Source organism: Rattus norvegicus, chromosome 10 (assembly GCF_036323735.1).
Source record: "Rattus norvegicus strain BN/NHsdMcwi chromosome 10, GRCr8, whole genome shotgun sequence".
In the NCBI taxonomy this organism is placed as follows: Eukaryota; Metazoa; Chordata; class Mammalia; order Rodentia; family Muridae; genus Rattus; species Rattus norvegicus.
This window is the reverse complement of record NC_086028.1, coordinates 15,043,657-15,068,604: the sequence shown is the minus strand read 5'-3', so window position 1 is coordinate 15,068,604 and position 24,948 is coordinate 15,043,657. Positions and strand designations below refer to the sequence as shown.

The window sequence follows — 24,948 nt, the reverse complement described above, 5'->3', positions numbered from 1 at the left end:
TCTCAAGTTACCCAGTAGTTGATGGTTTTCCTTTCCCAGTTTGGAATATGTATAAATTTCTGAAGTTATTCCAACTTGCCTTCAGTTTAACTAAAGTCCTTTTCCCCCCATAACATTGTGTCTGGGAGTGTTTTGAGGTATGAATGTTAGCTTTTTGTCAACTTGATCCAAGCAAAATTACCTAGGAAGAGAGAAGCCTAATGGTGGTGGTGGTGGTGGTGGTGGTGGTGGTGGTGGTGGTGGTGGTGTAGCGTGTCTCCATCAGATGGTCTGTAGGCAAGCCTGTGTGGGGAATTTTCTTGATTGATGATTAAAACAAAAGGGCCTAGGCCATTGTGGATGGTGCCAACCCTGGGCAGGCATCTTGTGTATAAAAAGGTAAACTGAGCAAACCAGGAGGAGCAGGCCAGCAAGTAGTATTCCTTCATGGCCTCTGATTCAGTTCCTGCCTCCAGGTTCCTGCCTTGTCTTTCCTTCATGATAAACTATAAACTGTGAACTGAACTAGACCCTTTCTTCCCCAAATGGCTTTTGGTCATGGTGTTTATCACAGCAATAAAAGCTAAAGAAATATATGAGTTGACCCTGATAAATGGATATTTCAGTATTGAGACTATGTCCCATCCTGCTCAGCTCTGGCCTCCCCATGCTTGAGCTCACAAAAACTGGAGATAGTATCATTAAGAGCTGTATTAGCTACTTGTAACAAAATACCTAACTAGAGACACAGGAGGGAGGAAGGACCACGGAGGGAATACTTGGCATGGGCTCCTGCAAAGCTGGTCACATTGTATCTGCAGTCAGAAGGAGAACGACATGACAGCTGGTGGCTGGCTCGGATCCTCCTTTTTACCTTTTGAGTTCACTCTAGGATCAATCGTGGCAGAGTGCCATCCACAGTTAGGGTGTGCCTTCGCTCCTTAGTTAAATATCTCTAGATATTGTTAATCCCAACACATAAGAATAAGATCACTACCCTATTTTTGAGTCAAATTTGAAGCACGTTTTATTTAATGCTGGCCAGGATGATGGCTATTGGTCAGGTCCATACCAAGGATTCCTAGAGAAGGGTGCCGCGTTACAGTAGTCAGGGACTTAGAAAGGCAAAACCTCCTGTCTTTGTCTAACTGGAGGCAAGCACATGTCCTGACATACTTCCTGCCTATGTGTGATCAAGTACATCCTGTGTAGTTAGGGCAACCAACCTTGCTTACTGAAGTGAACACATGTGACTTCCTACTGTGCATGGACAACCCCCAGCGTTCCAGGAAGTTATCCTTGGGAATATGGAGTTTACGGGTGGGGCTTACAGGCTAGAGACATTTTTTTTTTTTTTTTTTGGTTCTTTTTTTCGGAGCTGGGGACCAAACCCAGGGCCTTGCGCTTCCTAGGCAAGCGCTCTACCACTGAGCTAAATCCCCAGCCCCTAGATCTCTTAAGCACAGTAATTAAAATAAAAAAAAAAAAGAACTAGCCCTTATAATATGGGCTTCAAGGTATCCAGTCAAGTCCAAGACAATGAAAATTAACCACTAAAGGTTTACTACTTGTCAATTTGACTGGCATGCTGTAGTAGTCTGGGTTTTCTTTTTTTCTTTTTTGTTTTTTTCAGAGCTGGGGACCGAACCCAGGGCCTTGCTCTTGCTAGGCAAGCGCTCTACCACTGAGCTAAATCCCCAACCCCGTAGTCTGGGTTTTCTAGAGTGGCTATTCTCAACCTTCCTAATGCCATGACTCTTTAATACAGTTTCTCATTTTGTGGTTACCCCCAACCATTTTGTTACTGTTATGAATCTTAATGCAAATATTTATTTTCTGATGGCAAAAATCATGCCCTTCCTAGAGTGCAAGACAATCATAGTTAGCAGCTGTGGACAATCTGAAGCAGCCTTATATTCCACATCTGGGATTAAAACAAAAAAAATCATACAGTGTAACATAGTTTTTAAAGAAAATAAACTTTTCACTTCAAATATGAGCCCTGATTTATCGAGTCCCAACAACTAAAACTGCACCCTGCTTGGACTTGGTACTGAAAGGTCTCAGAGCTTTGATGCCCCATCCTATGTGGTTGGGGCTGAGGTGGGTCCTTCCTGATTATAGTCTATTAACTGAATGGGGACTGGTGCCCAGAGGTTCCCCTTCTACCCTGAGCCTTATTCCCCGATCTGTGACATGCCTGGGCCACCTCTTTCTGCAGGATTTTGGGGAATCACCTCCACCATGCCCAAAGTAGGAGCTGGCTGAGGTCCATCCACCTAGCCAGTCCATCTCTGCTCCAGAGCACAAGTACCCAGCAGCCTTTGGGCCAGCATGCTGGAGAAACAGAACATGCTCACCTTCCCAGTGGGGTAGTGGGTAAGGGACATGGACCTATTCACCAGAGGCCTGGAAACTGGGTGGGAGGGGCTAACAGGGGTTCTTAGACTAGACACTGTTCTGATTTAGGAGGTGGACAGGGTCACATAGCTGAGAGAAATTGGTGCTTTTCAGCCAAGTGGGCAACGTCAGTCAAGTGTCACCTAACTATTCTATCTCATTCTATCCACCCCAAGGAAGAAGAAGTCTGGGGTACTCGACCTGGCCTAAGAAGATGAAATCTTTAGAGAGATACCTTCCCACCTTGTGGACATACTGCTGCTCAAGGCAAAGAATGTTCTAAACAGAAAGGTCCACGGGGAAGGATACAGGCCTGCTTAGCTCCAGGACTGGAAGCCCTGCTGTGGTTGGTAGTTTATGGCAGACAGCCCATGCTTTTCAGAGCATCGTGGTTCATCATGTGGAAGGAATATGGTCTAGGCCAGCTCCCTGAAAGTTTTGGGAACACTGAGGATGGTGACAACGTGACTAAACCATCGTGATGGCCATGAACAGTTTTCGCAGGGAGGCAACTCTGGGGTGGCACCAGAGGCTGTGTGTGTTGGGGCCAGGCCCATTCTCTGTGGTGAAATGCTCGTCTAGGAGTCTGCTCAGTGCAAGTGAGCAGGCCAGCTACTGCCTGCTCCTGTCAGCCTGGCCCCTGTTTGAGGACAGTGGCCTTCAGAGCCGGAATGGGACAGGAAGGTGCTTATAGCACCCCAAGGTCCCACAGGACCCCACAAGCTCCCCTGAATCCTCATGAGCTTCCATAAACCCCAGAGCCCTCTTCAGAGGAAGGTCTTCTTACTGGCTCACTCTTCCTCCCCTGACTCCCACAGTGTGAGCAGCCAGCCACAGGTGGAAGAGGTCGTGACGAGGTCTGCTGTAGGGAATGTCTTGATCTGGCTAATCTCATGACTTTAAGTTGGGTGTGGTGATGCATATCTATAACCTTGGCACCTAAGAAGCTGAGGCAGGAGGATTGTAAATTCAAGATCAGCCTGGGCTACATAGCAAGACCATGTTTCTAAAAAACAAACAAAAATCTGACTGTTCTGCAAGATGCTTTGTGCTACCACACCATGGTCACCTAGCCACTAACCACCAGTGACAGTCCCCCGTAAGGCTCGGCAGAAGGGCAGACAATGGCACTCCCTTGGGACTGAGACCGAGGCCTCTGAAGGCCCTTTAAAGATGTTTCAGGGTTGAGGAGAAGCCAGACAATAATGGGCCCAGAGTCCACAGGACTCAGGATGCTGGGTATAAGGATTAGGTACAAGCCAGCAGGAAGATGGGAGGGTCCCAAGGAAGGAGTAGGGTGCAGGGACCTTGTTGGTGCTGGGATTAGCCCAGCCCCTCTCTACTCTGTGCAAGGATGGTGGGACAGCTGGTGTATGAAAATTGTGGCTACACAGTTCCCCTGGGGCAGTGGCAAGAAAAAACAACAACAACAACAACAACAACAACAAACAATAACAAAAACAAAACAAAAAAAAAACGACTACCAAGACCTCAGCCCAGCATGCTCACAGCTCAGGATGCTCAGAGTCCTGGTTTCTTGGGTTCTGTCCTCTTTGAGGATACTAGAGGCCAGGTCTTCACTCTGTGTTCTCAAGCTTCTGGCCTGTCCAGGCACCAGTGGGCTCCCACAGGCATCCCTATGTTCTTTTATTAACAGAATGCCCAAGGCTTGAGACAGTTAAGCTTTAGTCACGGTGGTTTCAGAGCCCGCCTCTCTGGCCTGCAGCATGTCATGGCCTTGAATATCCCCCAAGGACTGACCTCAATCCTTGGCAAGGACTGCCATGCCTGGGAATGTATCTCCCACGGGGTCCTCCCTGTGTGTGGGGAGGCTTCTCTAGGGTTGAGGACAGCACTCTGGTCCCAACAACCAAAGTACTAATAGGGGTTATTTCACTCACCACTTGGTGGCCTTGGGCTTACCTAAGTCTCTCCATCTCTTGTCCAGGAGGATTAATTGAGTCAGTGCATAAAAAGTCTGAAGGGAGCTCAGGCAGAGCAGAGGCACCATCACAATACAGGCCTTTCTGTCTTTGCTGTGCCAACAAGTAAAGGCTATGGCAGCCCTTCTCGGGGATCTTCAGCCCTCTGACCTTCTTGGTGCCTTTTGCTATTATTTCTTCCTCTGTTGGCTGCTGCTGTTTTGCTTTGGATCATTTGTTTTGGTGTGTTTGTTTTGTTTGTTTTTATAGAGAGTCACCATGTGATGTTGACTGGCCTGGTACTCACTAGGCAGCCCAGACTTAGCCTTGAGTTCAGGGCAATCCTCCTGCCTCAGCCTTTGTGTTGTTGAAATTACAGGTCTAGAGCCCCACAACACCCAGCTCATAAAATCACACTTGTGTTGAAGCCCAGGCTAGCCTCAAGCTCACCACATAGCAAAGGATGACTTTGGACTTGGAGTCCTTCGGTTTCTGCATCTGAGTACTGGGCTTAAAGCCACGGGTTACTGCCCTGAGCTTAGTAGGTACTGCTGTAGATAGAACCCAAGGCTTCCGGCCTTCTAAACAGGCGCTCTGCCAACCGAATTATAGTTCCAGCCTTCCTTAATCTTTTTCATAATTTCTTTTGTAGGATTCAGTTCCCTTTCCCTGCAGTTTTAAAGCGCACAGCTCCGTGGTCTTTGGCATGATTTTGCTAGAATTGTGCAAACAACGTCACAGTCAACTGTAGAACAAATCACCACCTCCTAGGGGGAGCCCCAACCCCAGAGCTCTCCTTCCCTAAGGCATGACCCCAGACACCCACTAATGCTTTGTCCTGTCCGTTCCAGTCTTCTCATGAGAATGGAATGGTGTGATTTGGCCTCCTGTGTCCAAGCCTCTTCCAAGGATCTCCAGATCTCTCCTGTGAGCCCACTCTTCTGCACAGGTATTTCTCCCACGTGGCCAGCCTGAACCTGCTCCGGATACCCATTTGCTGGTGAACACTGGGGCTCCCACAAACATTTCCAGCCATGTTTGGTGTGGGCATTCTGGGAAGATACCTCAGAAAGGATGTGAGTCTTGGGTGATTCTGCATCCCAGCTCCAAAGGAACGTCAAACTATGTGTGAGTGTGCACCTCGTTGCTTTGCTTTGTCTGAGAGAGGCTTTCGTTCTGTAGCACCGGTGAGCTTGGTACTCACCATGTAGAGCAGGTTTGTCTCAAAAGTACAGAGATCCACCTGTCTCTGTCTTCTAGGTGCCAGAATTAAAGGCATGCACCAACATACCAGAACTTCAGAGGTTGGTTTTTCTTTTTTTCTTTCTGGAGACATGGTCTTGCTGTGTAACTCTAGCTGTCTTGTAACTATCAGTGGTCCTCCTGCCTCAGCCTCCCATCACATTGCGACTTATAGGCAAGGACCACGGTTCCTAGTTTAAGAGGTTGTCTCTTGTCGTTGAACTCTCTGGTTGACCATGGTGGCTGATCTTGGCCCCTTATAAAGATAGATGATCCAAAAAACTCCCCCATTTGGAAGTTTGTTTGTTTTCAGTTCCCTGGGTTTATCATATAAAAGTGTTGGCTTGGACAATGTTCAATTTATAAATTTTTTTTCCTTCTGTTGCCTGTGTTGTCTCTGTTCTTTTTGGAGGGCCTGAGCACTTCATGAGTGGGGCTGGCACGAACACAGGCATGTACACATGTACCGAGGAGGAAGGATTGTTCCTGGGCATGGAGATACAGGGCAAGGAGAGCAAGCTTACTCGTGGGAGCGCCGACTGGTTTATAATGCTGGGTGTGAGGCCTTGTTCCCTCTGCTTGTGAAGACTCCTTGGCGTGAAACTAGAACCCCAAAGCCCATTTGCATTGTGGGGTATCTCGTCCCCTCTCTGCCTACCTGACCTCCAACCTCCTCCTTTCTGAGGCTACCCTTGAGCCGTGAGCAGAGGGACACAGGACAGGAATCACACAGGATAAGTAATTTTGACTCACAGAAGCTGTCTTCAATTGGATAGAGACAAGTGAAAATAGGATTAAATCGAAAGCCAAGCCAAGAACAGATGAAGGAAAACTCCCTAAGAGCCGGTCGCCTGGTTGAACGGGCACTGGACATTGCTAGGCAATTACATCACACCCCTGGGCAGCTGCCCATGCTACCCCAGCCAGACTGCAGCCGTCTCGGGGTGGGAAGAGAGGATGCGCATTGCTCTCCCTGTGACTGGTTTATCTGCACAGGGCTCACTCCTTCCCGAGGATTAGTTTGGAAACAATTAAAATTCTGAGCAAAACGAGCAGAGGCCAGTGGCCAGCAGCGACCCGTGAAGGGCCGTTAGCAACAGAAATCTCAGCCTGAGGGATTGAGTTGGCCGCAAACCAGAGAGCACGGAGCAACTCAGCAGGCTGGAGGAGGTCCTGGAGCGAAGCTAGGAGCCAGTATAGGACAGCAACTGAGAGGTTCTTCTTTAACCCTCTTGCTCCCGCTGCCCACACCCAGGAGGCCTTCTCCATTCACACTTCAAGAAACAGCAAATCCAGGCTCAGTTGGTAAAGTGCCTGCACCACACAAAGACCGGTCAGCTCCCACAGTCAGTGTAAAAGAGTCTGGAGTAGTTGTACATACTTGCAATCCCAGCTTTGGGGAGATAAAGACAAGGGGATTCCCAAGGCTTGCTGGCCAGCCCACCCAACTTTCTAGACAACGTCCGTCCGGAATAGTGAGAGGCCCTGTCCAAAAGGAAAAAAAAAAGAGTGGAAGGCTCTGATAAACCACACCAGGAGTAATTGTTCTCTGGCCTGAGCGCACACACACACACACACACACACACACACACACCACCACCACCACCACCACCACCACCACCACCACCACCACAACCAACAATAACACACACACACACACACATTACCAACACACACACACCACTACCACAACCAACAATAACAGACACACACATTACCACCATCCACACAGACATATCACCACACACACACACACACACACACACACACACACACACAAACACACACACACAGAAAGAGAGAGAGAGAGAGAGAGAGAGAGAGAGAGAGAGAGAGAGAGAATGGAAAATCCATCTGACTCTTTTTTTTTCTTTTTCTTTTTTTCAGAGCTGGGGACTGAACCCAGGGCCTTGTGCTTGCTAGGTAAGCGCCCTACCACTGAGCTAAATCCCCAGCACCCTCCCCCATCTGACTCTTAAGGGGTTGTAGCCAGGAGGCTGTAGGCACTGCAGACTGAGTCCCATCAGGGTCTCTGCTTCGCAGCTGTATGACACTGCAGGGACTTGCAGGGGACTAACACAGGCACTTTATCCCAAGAGTACTTTCAGAGTGTTTTCAAGCCCCCGCTGTCCTCTGTGAGGCTGCTGAGATGCATGTGGCCATCTTTCTGGCATCTGAAGGAACCAAATTTAGTCAAGATGCAGCTGAGGACAAGGTGGCTCTCAGGAGGCAGAGGACTCACCCCATAAGCCATTACTGGGGTCCCCTGTAGTCCAGGTACACCTGGACCATCCGGCCGTGCTGAGTTCACTCCTTCTCCATATCACCCCTTCTTGTTTCCTCAGGTCCACAGTACAGACATGGGTGAGGAGCATGTAGACGCTGGTCTCGGAGCATACCTGCTGACCATCCTCAGGGCAGTGGTAGCTAGTCTTGGGTCAGCATCAGGAGGCTTCTCCTAATTTCCTTGCTTCTGTTCCCTGCCTAGGGTGAAGTGGAAACTTAAGGGTTCTTTGGAAAGTCAGTTGTGTGGATGGTGTTTTGCTGGGGCAGACATGTGTAGAAGTGGTTTCCTGAAGCAGACACAGGTGAAAGGATATTCTGTTAGAGCAAGCACATGAAAGGACACATGGTAAAGGATTCTTCACCAACAACACACATGTTCTGGCCTGCCTTACATTGTTTAGGTGAGCTTCATTTGTCACGACTCCATAGAGAGAAATGCACCAAAAAATTTCTGGTGGTGTATTGGTGGGTTCTTGCCATTTTCTTGAACTTGGGACAATTGGCAGAGTGACGTTGGCTGATACAGACACACACTGAGGCACGACACACAGTAAGGCAAGACCCATGGGGGACACATGATGTTTGGATGGTATAAATAGGACTCAGCTGACTGGGAGAGGGGCTTGCTTTGCAATGCTTCTTGGTCTTTTGTCTTCACTGATCTTTGGCAAAGAACTTCTCCTGGCATCCCTAATGGTCCTGGTCCTTCATGCTGAGCTCTGCTGATTCAGCTGAGGCCTGGCTGTCCCTGCTAGGTTGTGCCACCACTGCTGCTATCCCAACACTACTGAACTGGACTGCTGGTGTCCGTGAAGTGCGGGGGAGTGGACCAAGCTGCCGCTGCTGAATCCAGTGAGCTGGATTGCTGATTGCCTTACAACGCAGATGGGATCTGCTCCAAAGAACAATTTCTAAACAGGTCCACTTCCCCCAAATCCTAATAACCTTTCTTTTCCACTGCCTCTGTTGGGTGGTGAGCTAGAAGGGAGGTTAAAGCAGTTAAGAACCCATATTAAATGTAGGATTGAAAAATTAAAATCACACTAGGGTCTTCCCCTTTCACACTTACAGTTCTTCAAATGCATGGACCCCAAGCAACTGGAAGCCTTCTCTGCTCAGAGGCAAGATCAGGAGTTCCCAGAATCAGCTGCCAGGAAAATGACCCTGGTGTCTGTACCCTCAGATTACCAAACCCTCCTGAGTGTCCATGAACCTCGCCAACTGCAGGGACCAGGATGTTTTCTTGGTTCCTCATCCCACCTAGGTGCACCAACGGGATATGAGCAAGTGTGACAGTGTAGGGGGATCGTGGAATGTGCAAAGGTGTGACTTGCACGTGGGAACTGACCACGAGGTCCCCCCAGGACACAAAGTTGAGGACACAGCTCTCAGCAGAAGGCTCTCTGAGAAGGGAGGGTTCAGGAGAGTGAGAGACGGGTCCTCTGTGGAGGGACAGCATCCTCTGGGAGCACTCAGGGCTCCTCGTCTTCCTCTCTGCTTTCCCATCCAGTCAGGGACCTGGAGCTGGTGAGTGTCTTGCTCCACCACAGCAATGAAGAGCCATTCCCACGCCCATCCAGGCAGCTACCCAGTGCCAGTGGACGGGACCTGGCGATGGGTCCTCCAGGGACCTGGTTCGGCCAATGTCTACATGTAGGAATGAGTTTGAACACTGACCCTGGAACCCTGATCCAGGGTGGTCGTGGGAAGGACTTTACTGATTCCTTGCTATTTAAAAACAGGCAAAGTGGCAGGTTGCAGCCAGACCAGAACCAGTGTGTGAGCTGATAAATTGTTAGTGGTCAGGACTCTTCCCAGTAGCAGCCATTGTGACAGGAGGAAGCTACCTCAGAAGAGACTTTCCCAAGGTGGGAGAGAGATCCCAATGAGCCTCAGATTACCGTCAAGTGCAGGGAGCAACTGGCCAAGGGTCATGTGGTGGCCAGAAGCTGGGCCTGGCCCCTTCCTCCTTGACTTGACTCACGAGTGATCTGGTATCCCTCACACCCTAAAAGAAAACCTGGACTACCTCCCAGACCATCAGGTGTTCAGGGGTTTCCCTAATTTCCTCCTACAGCCTCTGTCTGAGGCCCTCATGGACCTCACCCCAGTGTGACCCTGCCTGGGGGTTTCAAGGTATGTGAGCAAACTTCTGCTTCTGAGAGAATTCCCCAGTCAGGGAGGAGCGGGGCTTTCCTGCCAGAATTCAGAGTTCAACAGGCAGCGTCCTGAATGACCAGCAGTGATACGGACAGTGGGCGTTCGTGCCTCAAAGATGAGAGCAGAGCAGAAAACGATGGGTTAACACACCAGCAGCTGGAACCCTGGAACTCTGGAGTCCTCTTACCCTGCCCGTCCTGTCATAAGTCCTGGAAGGTGGCCTCCAGAGGTTTAAGAGGTGCGTTGGTGGGTCTTTGATTATATCTTGCCAACTCCGGCCTCCATCTTGGATTGGGAGTGTCTATAGTTCCCTCCAGGGTCTGATGCCTTGTCTACACACCTTGTACCATGTTTTAGTCTCTGCCTGCACAGGAGAGGTGACTCCTACCTCCTAGGAGCTGGGCCATGCCAGCACTTGACCAGCACCATAGGGCAGACCCCAGAAACCCTAGAAACCCTGATCTCAGCTGCTGCCAGCTCTGGGCCTTTCTTCTCCAAGAAGCTGACTAGGGCTGAGGTCAGGAGGGTGGGTGTGTACTATTCTCTCCCTGCAGTGCCTGTGCATGGGTCCTGAGGGACTGGGCCAGGAGCAGATTCTAGTTCCTGGTTTTCCTGGAAAATTCCCTCGGAATCTACTTGGCCAGAGGCCAAGGCTGCTCAGGGACATCTCCCTCCTTCCTACTTCAAGCAGAAGCACACATGACTGGTGGCTGTCACACCCAATGAGGACAGAACTCCCTGGGGTGATTCATCCAACCTCCAGAAGCCCTGGGCTCTCTGTGGGACATGTAAGGACGGGGACACACTCAGAGCTGGCAAGTGACAACACAAGCTATGTTCTTCTGGGTCAGGCAGCATCTTGTGAGAGACAAGGACTGTGCTCACTGCTTCCTTCCTCCCGAGAGAGGATCACAATGCAATTGGGGGGCACCCTATAAATCCCAACCAAACTCAGAGAGCCTCTGTCCTGTCTTGGCCGGGCCCTGAAGGACAAACAGGAAGCACCATGAATAGTTTGGACCCGTGGGTGCTCTTCTGAATGGCCTAAGCTGCCACCCAGCAGGTATGGCTGGCGGGCTGGTGGGCAGGGCTGAGCTGCTAGAGTCTCAGGTGGAAAAACTCCAGCTTTGCAGGGGTGGGGGGTGGGGTGGGGTGGGGGTGTTGCCTGTAGGGGTGGAGGGTGGGGATCCACAGAGAACAAGCCACACCTTCATGCCTCAGCTGCCTGACACTTCCCTTTGCTCTTTTCTTTTCCCAGTTCCCATCTTTGGATTTCTCCTCTTGGCCTCAGTTCCCACATCAGAGAAGTGGACACAGTGGGGTTGGGGATTTGGCTCAGTGGTAGAGCGCTTGCCTAGGAAGCACAAGGCCCTGGGTTCGGTCCCCAGCTCTGAAAAAAAAAAAAAAGAAGTGGACACAGCAACCTCAGCTGTCCCAAAAAGGGGTAGGCTGAGCACCATGAAAGCATCCCAGGTAGGAAATGGCCAGGAGCACTGGCAGGCCCCTGTGCCACAGTTTCTCTGTCTGTTAAAGGGGCAGAAATGGCAGGGTGGTGAAGGAAAGGCTTTATCACAGAGGTCACACTAAAACACTGCAATGTCTACCAAGAAAAGCTGTGGGGGTCTGAGAGGCCCCTCTCAAGACACAAGGCTTCTGGGGCTAGGCACTTGGCCTTGCATGGCCTCTCTTGCCTCATTTCTACTGCCAGGTGCCCTGTGAGCATGTCCTGTGCCTAGAGGCATATTTAGTAGCTCCAGACTCCACCTTCTCTTACTCTTCCCACAGAATCTATTCTACCAGAGGACCCTGGAAGGAGGCAGCCAGTCAGGATGACATCTGTGATTTAATCATGGCCAACCGAAGGGTTCTGCCAGCTCCAGTCCTAGTTTTGTCCTCCAGGCCTGAGTCCTCCGTTCCAGTGAACCAAGGAAGATGAGCTCCCTGAACTCTTGGTCAAGTGATAACCAAGGACAGGGCTGAGATTTGGACTTGACAGAGGCGCTGGATTGGTAACTGCTATTTTTGCCACTTGGCTCAGACATGGAAATCACAAACCTGCTTTTCCAGGTGTTGTGACCCTGGGCTGTGGCTTGCTCCTCTTTCCTCAGTTTCTCTGGCTGCACGGAGTCTTTACAGTCTAGAGGACTTAAGACTCCCTATCTGGGGTCCTGCTCCGGCCCTGAGGTAGAGTATAGTCAGCTAGATTGGGATGAAGCAGTGTTTCTAGCCATGTGTCCTGTTGTCTACAATCTTTTCCCTGGCTCTTGTAGGTCCCCCAAAAGAGAATCGAGGACATACTATGTGTAAAGTACCTTGCCACCCAGGTACTCAGCTGAGAACCCCTCAGAGGCCCGAATGCCCCATACCCTGTCACCTACCATCTCTGTGGAAATGGCTACTGCTAGGCAAAAGGCACCCTGAGAGGAGGCTGTGAGGACAGGACCAGGTAGCTGTGTCTGCATTTGAGAGGAAGACAGTGCATGGACTGGGTCACTGACCCAGCTGATCTGTGATTCAGACCCTTTGCTAAGGCAGCTAGCATGGTCAGTGTTTTATACCACCTGGAAAGATCCAGAAACTCTCCTACCTTTTCCTCCACACTCAAACTCACCAGCACACACAGAACTTCCACCTGGAAAATCTGACTTCCATTTGAACCACCAGAGCCCATCACATTCTCTGTTTCCATATGCTCTGTCAGAACGCTGCCTCTGTGGCCATGCTCTGCAGCCCAGCGATGCCAACATCCAGAGTGGGTGAGCATGAAGGCAACAAGTTGCTGAGTGGGGCCAGCGGCTAGGGAGGGGTTGAGGAGTTACCGCATTCCTCTCTGTAGTGGTAAGAGTGTGCACACTTGGTTGTGGAGATGTGAATGTGTGACAAGCCACAGATGTACAGTTGGTGAAGGGCAGAACAACAGAGTATGAGAAATAGACGTCAATGAGGCTGGAACCAGGTATGGTGGCTCAGACCTGTAATCCCAGCAGGCTAAGTGGGAGGATCGCTATGTAGTGACATACAAGCAGGCATAGTCCTCATTGGCCACGAGATCCTCCACTCAGTAAGCACAGAGCTACGAGTGCTTGGGGACATATTATGTTGACGGTATACCCGAGAACTGTAATGTTCTGTTATACCTCAAGTGTGGCCTTGGAAATCCAGTGTCTTTGAGGGTAATTATTTAAATAGAGGCTGCAGAAGGTCAGTGATACTAATCTGAAGATAGCATCTTTATGGAAACTGGCAGGGAACGGATTCAGAAGAGCAGTGAAAGATGCTCTCAGGGGCTTGAGGGACTTGCCCACGGTCAAGATGGCAGCTCCCGGGCCAGGTGTCCTAGGGTCTTCCAGGGCAAAGAAGCTCTCTCCGTTCCCTAACCGTGTCACCCAGGCTCTCAGGCCTTGGGGAACAGTACACCACTTTGTGGAGGTGGCTGTCCCAGGCCTAAGCTCAAGTTGTCCCATCACCCAGCCTCTTCCTACCGAAATCAGCTTTTGCTGACAACCTGTGGGTGTCGGGGGTGTCAGCACCTCCACTCTGTAAATAACGTCACAGCAGAGGAGGCTCAGAGAAGTTGTGTCATTGCACAAAGCCACGCATCAGGAGAAGTAAGCTTGGGGCCTTGGGGGGCAGATGGTGATTATTTTATATAAAATGCACTAGGGGACAAAAGATTGGGGGCCTAAAAACTCTTTTGATAAGGTGACCATTTCCTTTTCTGGATATGTATGCATGCATGTGTGCATGTGCACATTATGTATGAGTGTGTGCATATGCACGTGTGTGTGTGTGCGTGTGTGTGTGTGTGTGTGTGTGTGTGTGTGTGTGTGTGTGTTTTGCAGGTTCAAGTGTGTAGAGGCCAGAGATCATGCTGAGTGTCTTTCTCGGTTTCTCTTTACCTTATCTTTTGAGACAGAGTCTCTTGATGAACCTGGGGTTCACCATTCAGCAAGTTTAGCTGCATCAAGCCCCAGGAATCTGTCTCCACCTCCCAGAGTAGGGACTATAGGCACATGCCGCACACTCCTGGCTTTTATATGGGTTCTAAGGACCCAAACTGGGGTCCTTGTTTCTGCTTGGCAGGCACTGTGCTAAATGACCCATCTCCTTAGCCTCTCTGGTTATTTTGACATGCTCCAGTGAACACGATGTAAATCTATTTACATGATCAATGTGGCCTTTACCCAGTTGTCTCTTCTGCTGTGTTTCCTTGGGGCTTTGGGCTGTGAAGGTGATGGTAGCAGTGACCACAATGGTACCAAGGACAATGGCTTCTATCATCAAGCACCTGTAAGTTAATATCACCTGACTTTCCCTTGGGAGACATAAAGAAACATCTTCTCATCCCAGACAGGGAACTCTGAGATCAACGTACGATTCTAGTCATGTCCAGCTTGCTGAGCCAATGAGCTTGTTGGGGTTAATTACTTACAAGAGTGCTGGTGACCCTAAACAGCTGTATCCCAGAAAAGCCAACCCAGCAGGGTGACAGCTCATGAAAGCTGCATCTCTCGTGACCACCCCAGTCCATTTCCTAGACAACGTACAGCCAGGGCAGGAGGGACGGGTGTCTGGACTCTTAGGCAAGGATCTGGGGATGCCTTCTCCTTCCATAAGGGAGCAGTAATAGCCCTGTCACTGTTACTGCAGACTCAGTTGTCACTGCATAGTTCCTCCACAGGCCGAGGTGACCTGTAGATCACCACAGCAACTTGTTCCATGACAGCGATGGTCACGTGACTGGTGAAAAACAGTTCTGCTACGACAGCCACACACTCTTGGATCATGCTAAACTAAGTGAGAAATGTATTACTCACAGCAGCCAGTATCATAATCAATAACACGGTTTTGATGTATCATAATCTTTTTGTCATTGGTTTTTGGAGACAGGGTCTCTCTGTGTGCTGGAGCTCACTATGTAGACCAGGTTGGCTGAAAACTCACATAGATCTGCTGCCTCTATTTACCCTCATGCTGGAATTAAAGGTGGGCACCACCATACCTACCTACCATAATAATCTAAACTATGACTTTTTTCTTTCTTTGCAGATTAGCAAAGAGGCCTCCAGGCATAGGGTCTTTTTCACGGGCTCACCCTAAAAGCCAAAGAGCCCAAACTTACCTCAAGAGAGGCCAGGGAGATAAACATGACTATGACTGTCTGGGTCTCTGAATCAGATTCTCTGGGGTTCTTGCCCTGGTGATTTCTACAATGGTGGTGCCTCTGTGTCCTGTTGCTTGGGGATGCTCTCCTTCACATAGAGCTGTCCCACTTGCTTAGAGTCCCAGACTCTCCCCACCAGGAGGGCAAGAGGACATAGTGGGGAGACATAGCAGGGACATGGGGGTTGGGAGTTACGGGAATGTGAGGCAAGTCCGTGGGGATACTTAAGTGACATTTCGCTCCTGGGCTGCATCTGTATATTAGAACCTTCTAGAAGGTTTAATCCAGACACCCACAGGGAAGAGACTTGGGGACAGAAGGCCAAGATGGAGGATTGGGGCCATGAGCCTAGGTAGTTCGATAGTGGATACAAGAGGAAACCAGAAGAACATATTAGTTACTTCTCTTGTTACTGTGACCAAAATAGCCATTTTGCAGGGAGCAATTTGTGGGAAGAAAGGTGTATTGTGGCTCAGTGGGAAACGTGCGCTGGCAGCTCCTCACATCTTGGCAGATCAGGAAACAGAGACCAGACTAAACTAAGGCTTGGCTCTAACTCTCAAAGTGCACCCCGCCTGAGCTATTTCCTCCAGAGGGATCCTGCTCCCCCCAGGCTCTGCCAGCTCCCCAAATAACAGCAACTGAGAATCCAGTCCCAAACCACGAACCCGTGAGGGGGATGCTTCACGTTCAAACAGTCATGGGATGGGAGGCAGCCGAAACCTTTGGAGGGGAACCTGGCTTTGCCCACAGACCTTGGTTCCTGATCAGGGAACCAAGGGAACAGATCTGTGCCAGAAGCTTTGGGACCAGTCATAGCAGCAGCACCCACATCTTGTCCCTGCCATTGGCCCTGTGGATAGACCCAGTCCTGAACAAGGGTGCTACTGGGGTTCGAATGTGAGTAACACCACCTCGGAACCCCGTGGGCCTCCATGAGCCTCCTGTTTCTGCATTTATCCAAGGGGACACATGGGGTTGCTAGGTTCACTTGGGGAACCTAAGGGTTCAGGGCTGCTTCAGGATGAGTGATATGTGTGCCACATCAGATGGCCAGCCCACCCCGATGGGGATCAGTGTAGGTCCCAATTCCTGTGCACATATCCACATGTCAAGCTGGCTCCAGGTCCTAGCTCCACCCTGCCTGATGGGCCCAGGCTGGGATGCTCCTCATGGCCCCTTCAGCTGCTCCCTGGCAGCTGCCAGCTTTCGCCTCCTGTTTTAAATTGCAGCCTGGTGGGGTTCCTGTGGCCCCTTGCCCGTGGCTCCCCTCCGGCTTGGCAACTGGGGTGTGCCTGGCCCTCCGAGGTGCTCTGGGAGCTTTCTCCAGCAGATGTGGGCTGGGTGGAAAATGACCTCAGAGGGTGGGGCAGCAGGGGCAAGCCTTGGGAGACCAGGGGCTCCCTGGGCCAGCAGGTTCCCACGCCTCAGCTGCATCTAGGCCCTGTGCCTGGCTCCGTGAAAGAGGAGGAAGACCCTCATTCTTAGTCCATTAGCAGCTTTATGCTCCTTCAGGCCCTGTAATTGCAGGCTAGTGTGAAGGGGGACAGAGGGCAAGGCTGGCCAGGGACAGAGAGTGGGCATTGCTACCACAACCCAGGCCTAGATATCATAGAGGAACCTATCTTTCGAGCCACAGGGTACACACAGATGCAGTCAGGGACCAGCCTGAGTCTTGAATGTTATCAGAGCTCAGCAGGACAGTTGTGGTCACATAGGCCAAAAGAAAGGGGCAATCAAACGCTGTGAGTTTAGCCCAGGGAACTTTGGGATCACAAGGCAGTGATTTTTATCACAAGAAAGAGCCCTTTCCAGGGCATTTACACCAGGCACCATCCAGGGACTCATGATAGGCTCATAGGAAAGGCAAGAGATACAGGGTACTAACTGACCACTCCCTGGCCAGAGGTCCAGGACAAAATAGTGAAGTTCTCTTCACTACAACAAAACACCTCACAGAAGCAACTTAAGAGAGGGAGGATTTATTTTGGCTCCGGTCCATGGGATACAGTCCAGCACAGCAAGAATATATGTGGCAGGAACTTGCAGCTCAGCTTGAGGCTCCACGTGATCTTAGGGAGGTCAGAAATCAGAAAATTTGGGCCAAAAGTAAGGCTGGGCTATAAGCCTCAACGTCTGACACCTTCACCATGCCCCGGGCCTCATGGTTCCAGGATTTTTCCAACAGCCCCACCCTCTGGGAGGCCAACATTTGAACACATGCAGCTAGAGCGAAGGCAGAGGGTATTTCGTTTGAACCATTAATACCGCGGGGCAGGACTGATGCCCCCGTGTAAACTGGGATGCTAGCTCCTCACTAAGTAGGAGACAGGACGTGGAGATGTGATGATCTGACAGGACAGGGGTCAGTCATTGGGCCAGAGGGTAGACAGAGTCCTTCTTTCTCCACCTAGGCTCCTAGCTGTAAGTAACACCTTGTGCAGGGCAGGGAGGGGTGTGGCCACATTGGTTTCCTGCTGGTGCTGGTCTCAAGGAGAGTTTACTGGGGCTCGGGCAGAGTTACCTGCCCTTGCCTCCTGCATAAATATGGTTCGAATGTGCTTAGCCTGGGAAGTGGCACTATTAGGATGTATGACCTTGGAGCAAGTGCAGCACTGGGCGGGTGGGCTTACAGGGCCCACCCAGTGAGGAAAACAGTTACTCCCGGCTGCCTTCTGATAGCTATGTAGAACACTTAGCTCTCTCCAGCACCTCATCTGCCTAGATGCTGCCTTGCTTCCCGCCATGATGATAATGGACTGAACCTCCGAAACTGTAAGCCAGCCCCCAGTTAAATGTTTTCCTTTTTTTTTTTTTCTTTTTTTCGGAGCTGGGTACTGAACCCAGGGCCTTGCGCTTGCTAGGCAAGCGCTCTACCACTGAGCTAAATCCCCTACTCTGTCTTAGTTTCTATTGAAACTATTTCCATTGCTGTGAAGAGACGCCTTGGCCATGGATGGCAACTCTTACAAAGGAGAACGTTTAACTGGGGCTGGCTTACAGTGCAGAGGTTCAGTCCATCATCCTCCTGGGGTGGAAGGCATGGTGGTGTGCAGGCAGACAGGGTACCGGAGAAGGAGCTGAGAGCTCTACATCTGGATCAGCAGGCAGCAGGAAGAGAGAGTGAGCCACTGGCCTGACTTAAACTTCTGAAACCCCAAAGTGCACCTCCAGTGAGTGACACAGCTATTTCAACAAGGCCACTCCTACTCCTGCAATGCCACACCTCCTAATAGTGCCACTTCCTGCAAGCCTACGTGAGCCATTTTCATTCACCGCATCATGGAAAGACCTCCAGATCTCACCAGATCCTGTGCCTGTGCCTGTGGATCCCCGTACCACGCCTGTCATGGGCACATCGGGGGTGAGATCTACCCTCCGTTTTCCCGTTGAGCTAATTCTGACTCCTGTTGTACTCGGCATCATGGGGCAGAGTTCAGTCACAACCTCTGAGTCCTTGCAGGGAAGGGATTAGAGCAAACTTTTGGGTGACATGTGAAGTGTCCACCCAAATAGTTATTAAATTCAAAGGACAGGGCCAGGGGTTCACAGCTACTTTGAGCCTCTTGGGTGAGGGACTGGACCCTTCTTTGCAAGCTAGTAACTCTCCTGCCTCTGGCATCGAAGAGAAGAGAGCTGAAGGTTCTGCTTGCCTCTTAGACCATCCCCCAGGTCCTTTTAAGACCGTTCCTCTCCCCATCTGTCTGTATACTTATCCAGCTTTTAAAACTTAAAAACTTGCAAATAAATAAAAACATCACACTAAAAAAAAAAATGAACCAGACCCGAAGTCTACCCAACTCAACGGATTTCTATACAATTAGAACAGGCATTTGGGAGGAAAGCTGTGTAGTTTCACATTAGAATTTGCACTTTCAGTCTCAGACATATTTTGGGTACTTACCCCCCACCGGAAACCCTGAAAACTAGAAACTTGCTTTACATTCTCTTAGACAATCTGCGTCCATCACCTGCACAGTCCTTCACTCCGGTGCGCTTGGGCGTTTTTGTCCTGTTTTCTTCATGCCCTAATGTACCCACATGTACATTATTAGCTTCCATGTATACACACATTATTGGCTACATTCTAGATACATTATTGGCTGTTAACTCTATTCATCTATCCACCCACACATCCACCCACCCATCTGTCTGTACAGTCATCTATCTATCCACCTGCCCCAATCCTCATCTCTCTACCCATTCATCCTTTACCCATCTGTCAATCTACATCTCCATTCTTCTACCCACCCATCCACCTATCTATCCATCCACTCATCAAGCCTGCCAGCCAGCCATTAGCCTATCTGATGTGCACTAACCTAATCCATGCATTCATCCACCCATCTATTTATCTGTCTGCCTGTCTATCCCTACGAACATCTGACCCTGGGAGCGTGGTGAGTGGGAGGGGAGCCCAGCCAGGTCCCTAGCCACTCACATCCCCCTTTTCTGCTTGTTTTCCTTACTGGCCACCAGGCAAGCAGCCCAGCCTGCAGCTGGAGCTCCGGGTGGGATCCTGGGCCTCCTGGCTGCTGTTTCTGCAGCTGAAAAGCATTTCCAGTTTACAGCAATATAATTACTCACCCTCCTTTAGATGGGAGTGTCAGGGAGGCAGATGTCACTGGTCCAAGTCTATCCCTACTACAGTGGACAGGAAAACTGGATATAGCTATGCCAGGGTGGAAATGGCTCCTCTATGCCATGAAATCTATAGGTCAGGACATAGATAAAGCCTGAGGACACGATATCATCCCAAGCCAACAGGCAGGAGCTGAAAAGGCCAAGCTCCTGGTCCTGGGAGTGGTGTGAGCTTGACTGAGATGCTGGCCAGTGTAGCCAGGCTGCCAGATCCCTGGGAACCCAGCCAGGGGGTGCCGGGCTCAGGGTGGGGCTGGCCTCAAAAGGAAGGGTGGGCTTTCTAGGGAACGGACATACAAACTCTGGAAAAGGCTTGGCCCCAGTAGATGCTAGGGAATAGGGCAGTGGCTGACATGCTGGCCCTGTTTTAACTTTGCTTTGGTAAGCTAGAAGGCAGCTGAATTAGAAGGTTTAAGGCCATATTCTATAGAAGTGACCCTCGGGGTGACTGGAAAGGCCATTCTGGTGATCCTGAGTTCCTGAAAGATGTGTAAAACTTGTCTAGCCTCAGGCCTGGTCAACTGCAAACATACTGGCCTCTGGGTTTCCCATTTCTCTGCCTTCTTTGCCTTTGCACACACATGAACACATGTACCTGTACACATATGAACACACACATAACACACATGAAAATTAAGACCCTCACCAGCAAATCGCTCCCCATAAACGTCATCACCGAGAAGCCTGTACAGTTTGGGAAAAGGTGGGTCTCAGTCAACTTGTTTTACCACCGTGTACGGAATCCAGTGGGGATAGTCAGTTCCTTCCCAGAGCCCATCATGGAGGCACTTCTGTCAGCCACTGAGCCCTGGACCTGAGTGAGCCAGGCCATGGCCTCTCCCTACGCCACCATCAGCCATGTGTGTCTGGGCAGCATCCTGTCATCTTTTGATGCTAGTGTGGGCTGCAGTGAACAACAAAGCCCTGTGTGTTGCTGCCTGAGTGGGCACTAGGGGGCAGAGGGAAGCTGGAGGGGTCAAGAGGAACTCCCTCGCCCCCCACCTACTTATTAACCCCTTAGGGTGAGGAACCCACAGTCAGGAAGCAGGGGACAGATACAATGAGCTGAGGGTAGGTCTCGGCTTGGCACCTATGTGAAGATGCAGAACCTGGGAGTCACAACAGATGCATTTGTTAAGTGCCTCCTGTGTAGCACCGTTCAGTTGAGCCTCCGCATAGGGAGCCATCTTGGTAGTCCTGTAAGAAGAACCATGACCTCTGCCTGCCTGCCACAGTTTGAATCTGTGATGTTCCCCAAAGGCCTGCGTGGTACAGGCTTCTCAGTGATGATGTTTATGGGAGTGATTGGCTGGCAAGGGTCTTAATTTTCATGTGTGTATGTGTGTGTGTTCATATATGTACAGGTACATGTGTTCATGTGTGTGCAAAGGCAAAGAAGGCAATTTGTGCTGTCATTCCCTGGGTTTACCAGACAGCCTAGCCTACGCCAAGAGTTTCAGACTAATGAGAGATCCTGACTCAATAAACAAGGTGGGTACTTTTTTTTTTCTTTTTTGGTTCTTTTTTTCGGAGCTGGGGACCGAACCCAGGGCCTTGCGCTACCTAGGTAAGCGCTCTACCACTGAGCTAAATCCCTAGCCCCACAAGGTGGGTACTTAAGGAACAGCACCCAAGGTTGACTGCTAGTTTCTTTCTGTCTCTCTCCTGTCTCTGTCTCTGTCTCTGTCTCTGTCTCTGTCTCTGTCTCTGTCTCTCTCTGTCTCTCTCTCTCTCTCTCTCTCTCTCTCTCTCCCCCTTCCTTAAGTAAGTAAATCTTACCTTAGTTTTGTCACCTGCCTTGTCGCCATGACAAACTGCAACAGAGCATAGAGCCTGCACGGGTTTGCACAGCCCAGTCCCCCAGCGCCATCTCTCCCCTGCTGCTGTCACTGGAATGTGTCATTGCAGGACTCTGAGAAGGGGTGTTCAGACTTGTGTATGTCCCACTCACCCTGTAGGTTGTAAAGCCCCTCCTGACTGTCTCGACTGGATCCCAGCCCCTGGGTACTTACTTGGAGTCACTCTCTGGGTAGGGACACCTATGTCCTGGGCACACAACAGCCCAGTGAGGTATGGAAGTACATGTCATGCAGTTCATCCATGTCCATTTGTTCTTGGGACTGGCAGGACCTGAAAGACCTTGCCTTCCTCCCTCAGGGCATGCAGATCCTTGAAGGAAAAGTAGGACATGAGGTTCCCTAGGAACTTGTTCCTGGATTTGCCCACCCCTGCTTCTAGACTGGTTTCTGTCTCTGTGGGGCCTTGAGGAATTGTCAGAGCCACAGGCCTCTCTTGTAAGGTACCACATTCCCTTCACGGCCTGTACTAAGGGTCTATGTTCCTCTGTCCCTTGTCCTCGGGCCAGTCCTCCTGTGAGGCACAAGGTACCCTCAGGAAGCTCTGCCCTCACTGTCTTGGTATGGTCATGCTGGCCTTGCCTTGCTGAATGTCAGGGGGACTTAGATCCAGGCTCTGTCTGGGCCTCTCTCCCCATCCCTGAAGCTAGATTACACCATGACCCACAGGAGGTCATCATCCCTCCTGGAGCCTGACAGCTCTCCCCATGGGAAGTCAGACCCCCAGAACGACCACAACGGTGAGAAGCTCTACAAAGGGAGGTCCCTCCTGTGGTCTAACTCACTTCGTATTGCTCAGTGCACCGCATGTGCTGGCTCCACCAGCATGTAATCCCCCCATTTCCTCAGCCCAGCCTTATAATTAGAAAGGTTTTCTCTTCCCTCCCTGCGCCAACCTCAGGCTCCAGCCACGACTTCCGAGAGACAGACGTGTCTGCCACCTCCCAGGCTGGGGAACAGAGCCTAGAGCCAGCTTCCTGAAGGGGAGCATGGAATTCCAGAATTGCCCCAAATGAGGAGGGAGCCTTGAACAACGAACAGGAACACAGGCATTGGTGGGAGGGGTGATTCCCCACCCCAGGAATCCTCATGGGGGCCGGGGGGCCCACTCAGATCCTGTGGCTGAGAGATGAGATCTGCCCGGAGCCAGCCTCAGTGTGGCCCTCTTCCTCTCCCAGAGTGGCTGATGTGGTCTCTGCTTTGGGGATTTGGGACAATTATGTACAGTGGTTTGTGGGTTTTCTTTGGTAATTGCCGGTTACCGGCCTGTGACTGCAAGGAGTCTCAGCCAGAGGCAGGGACAGCACCTGGATGGATGCATTAGAGGGTCACAGGGGGGCCTGGCTGGGTTCACATGCACGGGTTGGGGATCAATCAGGACAAAGTAGCTGAGGAAAACCTACCTGGGGACTTCTTCATGGATTCCCATCTCCTGGCTACCTCCAACTTTGGGGCAGCTGTATCTAGATTCTTTGTTGACCTTGAGTCAAACAGGTGCTGGTACACACATCAAAACTTTTACTGCATCGAGCCTAGGATGGCTGGAGACCACTGCATGCATCCAATGACCAAGACAGCCAGAGCTGACCCAGCAGTTACATACAGGCACAGAGGGTCTCAGAGCCTGGCCACTCTTCTCATGGCATACCTGACTCTATGCAGACATCTGTTCTCAGACTTCCCCATCTTCTCTACATTGGGTCTGGAGAGAAACAAGGCATGGGGCAATCTCCATGAGTGATAAGCCATGTCCAAGAAGTCCAAAAGAATCTGAGGACCTGAGGCCATTGGACAGTTACTGAAGAGCCACCACACCCAGTCTGACTTCAGCAGGAATGGAAGTATAGGTTGCCATTGCTAAGGTCCAGTTGCCAAGGCCTGCAAAGCAAAGCCAGGCTCCCAGAGAGCCAGAGGAGGTCTCAGGAGTTCTTAAGGGAAGGAGATCTTGTCTGCAAATTGCCACAAGGCGCCACCCAAGGTGAAGAGCTTGAGAAACCTGAATGGCACTGCAGAATCAGCTCCCTGCCTCGGTGTGGTGTTTCAGAACCTTGCATTGCCTTGTTATTTTGCATACACTGAGGTGTCTGAAACCCAGGGCTCTAAAGCACCAACCTGTGCTCTGCTATCAGCAGAAAGTTCGTGGCATTTTTTGGGGTTGCTGCTATCACGGAGAACACTCAAGGCCCCTGCCACGAGGCAGGTGACATCCTCGAAGTCTCTAGAGTAGCAGTCATTCATCTCAAAGTGTGGGACCCACAGTGCTAGACTCCCCACACGCCTAGAAAACAGACAGTAAAGACATCCTACCTGGGCCTGGAGGTCTGTCATCCTTACCACACGGGAGGATGAGACAGGAGGACGGAGGGTTCAAAGCCAGACTGGGCAACTTAGTAAGAGTCTGTCTCAAAGTAAAAAGTTTGTTGTTTTTTTTTTTTTTTTAAAGACCGGTAAATAGCTCAGTGGTAGAGTATTTGGCTAGCATTGCAAGGCCCCCTGGGGGTTTCATCCCCAGTGCCCTGAAAAAGATATCCAGTCCCTTTCCATTTCAACAGGTGACTCCAAGGACTAGCACCCTCAAACGTCTCCCACGGGATGGCCCTCCTTCCTAACTTGGCCATGCTGCAGCCTAGCACTCTGAGAAATTTAAAATTTCGTCTGTTTAAGAACTATGTTGGGACTGGGGATTTAGCTCAGTGGTAGAGCGCTTGCCTAGGAAGCGCAATGCCCTGGGTTCGGTCCCCAGCTCCGAAAAAAAGAACCAAAAAAAAAAAAAAAAAAGAACTATGTGCACCTTTATGATTTCTGGTATTGGTGTCATGTTGAGAAGAATTTCCCCAGCGCAGCTTTATTAAAATATCATGTTTCATTTTCTTTGCAGTTGAGTTTCCATGCTCTCTGTAAAGCCATCCCTCCACCTGGACTCCTTTGTGTGTGTGTGTGTGTGTGTGTGTGTGTGTGTGTGTGTGTGTGTGTGTGTCGTGAGGTAGGGATCTAGCCATCCTACAAGTCCTCTGTATCCTCGTTACCAGTGAGCTCTTCCTCCTGCCCTCTGTGCATGCACGGTCTCGTACCAGACTCTGCTCTCTTCGGCCAACTCCAGTCAACCTACAGAAATGAATATAATCAGCCTGGTTATGCATGACTCTAAAACAGCTGGTTAATTCACTGAAAAGAATTGTGTACCAGATGTTGGGGGATCATGTAACCCGAGGGTTGTTTCTCTATTTTCAGCTTTAGCCCAGGATTTCGATGACCGTTTGTCCAGTGACTCACCCAGCAAATACATATATATCCATTG

The 24,948-nt window shown here is 50.5% G+C and overlaps 1 long non-coding RNA gene across 1 annotated transcript; it reads left to right on the top strand.

Annotated features, from left to right (window-relative positions):
* Nucleotides 1-280: 280 nt before the first annotated feature.
* LOC120095051 (uncharacterized) lies at nt 281-14,851 on the top strand. Its single transcript, XR_005490064.2, has 3 exons — nt 281-11,052; nt 11,248-11,462; nt 11,775-14,851. It is a non-coding gene; the product is annotated as an uncharacterized LOC120095051 (long non-coding RNA).
* Nucleotides 14,852-24,948: the final 10,097 nt, after the last annotated feature.